This window comes from Adiantum capillus-veneris, chromosome 22 (assembly GCF_014529385.1).
Source record: "Adiantum capillus-veneris isolate H3 chromosome 22, ASM1452938v2, whole genome shotgun sequence".
NCBI classification, from domain to species: domain Eukaryota; kingdom Viridiplantae; phylum Streptophyta; class Polypodiopsida; order Polypodiales; family Pteridaceae; genus Adiantum; species Adiantum capillus-veneris.
The window spans coordinates 149,029,607-149,037,047 of NC_140952.1; the positions used below are offsets into that span (position 1 = coordinate 149,029,607).

General features: G+C 45.7%; 1 pseudogene; it reads right to left on the bottom strand.

The window, feature by feature from the left end:
* Positions 1–787: 787 nt before the first annotated feature.
* On the bottom strand, positions 788–7,140 carry LOC147430414 (uncharacterized; annotated as a pseudogene).
* Positions 7,141–7,441: the final 301 nt, after the last annotated feature.

The following is a 7,441-nucleotide window of genomic DNA, read 5'->3' on the forward strand; positions in this document are numbered from 1 at the left end:
GCTATTCTTAGCACCAACATCATCTCCTCTTGCACTGTGCTGCATGTGGCCCCGACATTCGCATCCAGTGTGTCTACAATGCCTGTGGATCTTCTCATCTTGCTCCTCACCCACTCCACTATGTTCATCACCTCCCCAAATTCGGCATCGATGGGCCATCTTCCTGTCAAGAGCTCCAGGAAAACCACCCCGACGCTGTAGATGTCGGTCTTCTCGTCTACTTTGAGGGTGTATGCATATTCTGTATGCAAGAAAACACCACTTCAGCTAGAGGAAACAATTGAAATGGAGACGAGGTTCTTCTTTTAATTACACTAAGCAACATGGAGAAAGAAGAGCCCTGGCATTAGGCACGTAATATTGGCATTAGGCACAAAAGATTATCTCGCGCGATGTATCCGTAAGAGCCTGCAATCATCGACATAGACTCATTGGTTTCTACCAGCTTTGCCACTGCGAAATCTGCAAGCCGAGCCTCCAGATTGCAATCTAGCAAGATGTTGTTGGACTTGATGTCGCGATGGACTATCTGTGGGAAGCAATCATGGTCCAGATAACAGAGACCTTGTGCGAACAGAAACAAGCGATTCACAATTCGCAAGATCGAGTCCCTGTACTGTTGAAGCACCCATCACCTAAAATTGATCAAGCTAATTTTGTGCAGGAGCCCACCCAACCAGTGCATGGAGGCAGCTTACGCTTGTCAGGCCCTACTCGATGACCCAACTAGGGCATGGAGGCAGCTTAGGCTTGTCAGGATGACTGTATGTGCGTACTATGAAACTCTTCACAGAGGCAAGCTCTTTGACATTGCTTTTCTTCTCGGCTTCGCCTCCCCCAGCATTGTGACTATGTCCCTCATCGACAGTCGATCCCGTGGCGACTTGCTTGTGCGGAGCAGCAGTGTTATTCTTAGCACCAACATCATCTCCTCTTGCACTGTGCTGCATGTGGCCCCGACATTCGCATCCAATGTGTCTACAATGCCTATGGAGCTTCTCATCTTGCTCCTCACCCACTTCATTATGTTCACTGCCTCCCCAAATTCGACATCGATGGGCCGTCTGCTTGTCAAGAGCTCCAGCAAAACCACCCCTAAGCTGTAGATGTCGGTCTTCTCATTTACTTTGGGGGTGTATGCATATTCTGTATGCAAGAAAACACCACTTCAGCTAGAGGAAACAATTGAAATGGAGACGAGGGTATGGCAATGTCGACACGGGTCCTTTTAATTACACTAAGCAACATGGAGAAAGAAGAGCCCTTGCATTAGATTACCTGGTGCGATATATCCGTAAGAGCCTGTAACAAATTGTTGACGTGTCGAAACCCTAATTCTGTTGAAACCCTAGCCTTAAAATAAAAAACCCTAATTCTGTCCGAAACCTTAATTCTATTGGAACCCTAACCTTAAAATCAAAAACCCTAATTTTGCCCAAAACCCTAACCTTAAAATCAGAAACCCTACGAAGAAGCAACAGTAGCAAAAGAAGAAGAAGTTTTACAGACTTACAAAGTCTTGACGAGTGGCCTATTTTTAAAGAAGAGTTCCCACCAAATTATGGGACCCCGTTCGATGGCACTCAAGTGACATAAAGGCATTAAAAATAAAGCAGAACACACTCAAAAGACTTTGCACATCAAAATATGATGATGTGGCACCTGAACGGACGTTTCGAAATTTGTGGCGGATTTTTAGAAAAATCCCAAAATTTTAGGAAAGTGATTTTTTGGGGTCAGCTTTTCATATTTGATGCTTTTAGGCTTTGGGCCTTTAAATATGAACCTTGGGGGCCCTCTCTGGCACTCTTAAGCACACAGATTGCAGAGCAGGTGCTCCCCAGTTGTTGTACTTTACGAATCAGCAGTAATATAAAAAAATACCGAAAGGGGCGCCAAGGTTTGGGGCCAATACTCTCTGGGGTGGAATTTCGCCACTCCGTGTCGCGTGTCGTCTCTCTCCCTCTCTCAGTTCAGTTGTTATTGAAGTGCTAAAAGTCTGTTCAGTCTGTTCTTTTCTATTGGCACATGGTGCCCGTCTTGTGACAGTGGTATTAGAGCATCAGGCGTGTGCTTTTCTGAAAGCATACCAGTCCTACAAAAGAGCAGGCAGAGCTATTGGAATTGAATTATATTTAAGGTATCAGCCACTCCCACCCTTACTTCATCGCACATCGGGCGCGCTCCCGTCTTCACCGCTTATGTCTTACAGGGCATAAGCCATTAAGATCACTTGCAAGAGAAGGATCCAAGATTTGTTTCGAGCTGTTGTTTTTTCTCAAAGACAGTACCATGCAAATGTTGATAGATACTAAGCAGCATACTCCAAGTACTTGGGAAGCTCTCAAGAAAATTTTTGCCCGAAGTTGTATGGTTTCTGACATCTTCCTTCGGAGTGCAACTTCTGGCAGAGTGGGGTATCCTGAAATGCTTGAAATGGAAACCCTAGCAGATTATAACTTGAAATTTCTCGACATCTCTCAGTAGATGTCTCTTCACGAGCAGATGACTTTGGAGTTTCCATGTGATTGGTATCTTGGGACTACCATCGCCGCCAGAGAAACATTGTCTGTGCAAGAGTTGATGGACCATGCTGTGCTCGGCTACGACTCTATGAAATGAACCTAACCCTAAGTTTTGGTGCAGGTTTCAGGATAGAAAGTCAGTCGACTTTTCGAGCTCGACTGATGTCGAGATTGCTTTTTAAGTTTGAGTTCTATTTGATCTTGTTTGGTCATTCTGTTTGGAATCTGTTTGAAATGGATGGTATCTGTTTTGAACCTATTTTGGTGCGGATTTGAATTGTTTGACTTTGGTTTCAATGATTGGTGATTTTACTCCCGGGTGGAGAAGTGATAAATATTGTTTTGGTATTGTTTGAACCTCAGAACGATGCAGGTCGATGCCTGGGGAGCGTTTCGTTGTATGTTTGAAAACCTCCGAACGATGCAGGCCGATGCCTAGGGAGCGTTTCGTTGTATGCTAGAAAACCTCCGAACGACACAGGCCGATGCCTGGGAAGCTTTTGGTTGTATGCTTGAACCTCCAAGCGACGTAGACTGCGGTCTGGGGAGCGTTTGGTTGTACAGTCCTCTGAGCTTATGGCCCGGACCTTTTTAGGTTATTTGCGGGGGGAGTGACGAGGTAATCATTGAGTAGCTTCATACCGCAGACTGTTTGTCTCGGGGGAGTGCTCAACGGCGCTGTTTGTTGTGTCTTGTAACATGCATATGTAAGCATTTGTGTTGCATTGTGATGTGCCAATTATTGAATATTCCTGATTGGATGAGATTGTCTAGGTATGTAATTTTAGTGCATCAAGACACCTGTGGAAGACAATACGGTTTGGATGTGATGGCTAATTTTACTACGCCAGAATATCAAGAGTTCCGATCTAAACGAAAGGAGAAGCTAACTCCTTGATCAAAACAGCAGAAAGGAGAAGCTAACTCCTTGATCAAAACAGCCGAAAGGAGAAGCTAACTCCTTAATAAAAAGAGCAAACTAATTGTCCCTCGGAATGTCCCTCGGAATGACCCTCGGAAATTTTTGAGCTAACTTGAGTTGTTTTGCAGATATGTTGTAATCGCGGACGATTACTCTCTTTCAAGAAGAGGAGATGTAACAAACTGCTGACGTATCGAAACCCTAATTCTGCTGAAACCCTAGCCCTAAAATCAGAAACCCTAATTCTGTTGAAACCCTAACCCTAAAATAAAAAACCCTAATTTTGCCCAAAACCCTAATCCTAAAATCAGAAACCCTACGAGGAAGCAGCAACAGCAGAAGAAGAAGAAGTTTTACAGACTTACAAAGTCTTGACGAGTGGCCTATTTTTAAAGAAGAGTTCTCACCAACTTATGGGACCCCGTCCGATGGGGCCCAAGTGACATAAAGACATTAAAAATAAAGCACAACACACTCAAAAGACTTTGCACATCAAAATATGATGATATGGCACCTGTACGGACGTTCCGAAATTCGCGGCATATTTTTAGGAAAATCCCGAAATTTTAGGAAAGTGATTTTTTGGGGTCATCTTTTCATATTTGATGCTTTTAAGCTTTGGGCCTTTAAATATGAGCCTTGGGGGCCCTCTCTGGCACTCTTCAGCGCGCAGATTGCAGAGCAAGTGCTCCCCTGCTGTTGTACTTTGCGAATCAGCAGTAATATAAAGAAATACCGAAAGGGGCGCCAAGGTTTGGAGCCAATACTCTCTGGGGTGGAATTCCGCCACTCTGTGTCGCGTGTCGTCTCTCTCCCTCTCTCAGTTCAGTTGTTATTGAAGTGCTAGAAGTTTGTTCAGTCTGTTCTTTTCTATTGGCACGTGGTGCCCGTCTTGTGACAGAGCCTGCAATCATCAACATGCATGGACTCATTGGTTTCTACCAGCTTTGCCACTCCGAAATCTGCAAGTGGAGTCTCCATGTTGCAATCTAGCAAGATGTTGTTGGACTTGATGTCGCGATGACTATCTGTGGGAAGCAATCATGGTGCAGATAGCAGAGACCTTGTGCGATTCTCATTGCAATATTGTATCTCGACATCGAATCCGTCAGAATGTATGTCCTGTCCTTGGCATGGTGTGCATCATCTAGGCTGCCCTTGTCATGTATTCATAAACAAGCAGAGTGTTGACATTGTTGGAGCAATATCCAAGCAGATGCAGGATGTTCTGATGGCATATGCTGCCGAGAAGATCGGCCTCGATTTGAAACGCTCGCGATTCTTTGTTGTTGCTAGCGCCTTTGTGGCTCATCCAAAGCTTCTTCATTGCAACTACCTCACTGCTCGGCATCTCCGCCTTGTACACCGTCCCTGTTGCCCCCTTGCCAACAATATTGTCATCTTTGAGCGCATTTAGAACGTCATTGCTTGTGAATGCCTGTCTTTGAAATGCAGTTAGCCTCCATGTCCACTCTTCCCTGTCTTCAGATGTGTCCTTGCTACACATTTGAGCACCATACTATTTGAACAAGTAGTGACCGCCTACAATCAAAACTAGCAACAAGGAAATGGCCAAAACGCATCTAACCAGCCATAGAAGACCTTTGCTTCTTCCTTTCGTCTTCCCGGAATCGTCACCTCCGCCACCGCAGCCGATGCAAGAACGTGGCAACATGTTCCCACATAAATTAGGGTTCCCAAGAAAAGAGCTAAGTGCTAGCTGTTTTGAACATGCCCTCTAACGGGACTGGACCTGAGAGATTGTTATATGACACATTGAAAGCTTCTAAAGTAGTGGAGTTTTGAAATTGGTAAGGGATTTCACTTGTGAGAAGGTTTTGAACACATCGAGAACTTTGAAATTCAGCATGCTTGCGAGCTCGACAGGGATGCTCCCAGAGAGCTGATTCTCCTGCGGTTGAATGGTTATGAGGTGGCGGCATTTGCTCATATTCACTGGAATGCCGCCCACGATGTGATTTTGAGACAAGGAGAGCACAGATAAGGAAGCACAATCTCCGAAGTCGACCGGGACAGAGCCCGTGAGGTTGTTGTCAGACGCGTAGAAGCTTTGAATACTGGGCATTCTTCTTATGGTATTGGAAAGGTCATCATAAAGAAGGTTGTAGGATACATCATGGTAGCTGAGCTTCGAAGAGTTGCTAAGATCGACAGGTATGGTGCCTGTGAGCCTATTATGTTGGATCTCAAGGTGAGCAAGCTTGGGAAGCATCCCAAAGCCAAGAGGGATAGGGCCAGTGAAGGAGTGCCCCTGGATGCGGACGCGAACAAGCGATTCACAATTCGCAAAACCATGTGGAATCGGACTAGCTAGCTAATTGGAGAAGAGGATAAGCTTGGTGAGATTAGAGTGGAGGCAGAGGTCTGGGGGGGATTGGCCCTTGAAAGAGATTCGACGACACATCGATCCATTGTAGAGGGGAGCTTCTCCCGAGCCTTTGTGGGAGAACTCTAGTGAATGAGTTGTTCCATATACGCAGAGTGAGGAGGTTTTGTAAGAGCCCAATTCTGGCGGGGAGCGAGCCATTCAAATTGTTGTACATCAGACTCAGGAGGGTCAAATTCTGCAGATTGCCATATTCCGTTGGGACAGAGCTAGTGAGATTGTTGACGGACAAGTCGAGCGACATTAAAGAGGTCATGCGGCGATAGAGAACGAGTAGGTCAAGAGACTTGAGCTGGCCAAGCCCGGGCAGTATACTGCCAGAGAGATTAGTGCAGCAGAGATAGCTTTCCAAGCTCCGGTGGGATGCTCTCGCTCCCGTTGTATCTGTTGTAGCCAATAACTAGATGCTCAAGGTTTGCGAGATCGCCAAGCTCTGGTGGAATTCTGTCAACGAGGAGGTTGCTTGCAAGACCCAGATATTTCAAGCTTGAAAGCTTACCATATGCGGGCGGAATTGTGCCAGTAGCTACCACCAAGATCAAGATGCTGAAGAGTAGAGATGAGTGCAAAATCTGCTGAAAGGGGACCAGTAAAGTTGTTGCTGAAGTCAAAAAAGAAAACAAGCTTAGGGAGGTTGTGCGCGCCAGATGGAAACTCCCCGACAAAGAAGGTGCGTCTCACATCTCTGTGGTAGAGATGTGAGTAGAAATGCTCTCCATGGAAACAGGACCCGTTGGAGTTGGAAGGTGTGGAAGGGAGCCAATATTGAAATCGGAAGCAGAAATCACAGGATGCATCGTAGTCATACAAATAAGTAATGGAATCATATGAGGCAATTGTTTCAGACGTGCAGCAATTGCTTCAACTGTTCTTTGACAAACCCGATAGACCTTCAAATGCCCTACTCTCATCCATAGTAGTATACTAGTGAAATCGCTTGGATCGGCCTTGTGTCTGTAGCTTATCAAAAATCTCCGCTCCTTTGGGCTCGGCTGTGAAGCATACTTTTCCTTCATGACTGCTTGAAGAAGGCTGTCTTTTACATCGAGCAACCAAGCTCTCTCCAACAACGTTTGAGCAACTCTCTTTGAGAGTTCTATCAGTCATTTGAGTATCTTGCTTAAGCGTGATGCTCAAGAGGGTGCAAGCACGAGTGAATGCATTTAGAGAGAGAGGGAGAGAGTGTGTGTAAGTTGCAGTGGAATTAGTGGCTAAATGTTGAATACGCAGAGCTCCATGCTGACGCGGAATGGTGTAAGAAGATCTAGCTAATACCTTAACCCCATTCGTAAGAATTGAACACAACGAAAGAGAGAGGCCGAGAGAGAGAGAGAGAGAGAGAGAGAGAGGGGAAGGGGGGGGGGGGGGGGGAAGAGAAACGACACTGTATGCAGTGTCCCAACCGGCCTCAACAGGCCCCTTGCTCTTTCGCGCTGTCAAGCATTTGCTTCAAATTACTTCAGAATGCTGGCACAATGGTTGAATATTGAATGTTGAAAGCGTCGTACTCATGCGTAACCGATGCAAAAAATGCTCGGTTGCTTTGACACAAAGTGCAGGGTTGAATTGATGCAAAAACGATGGGCT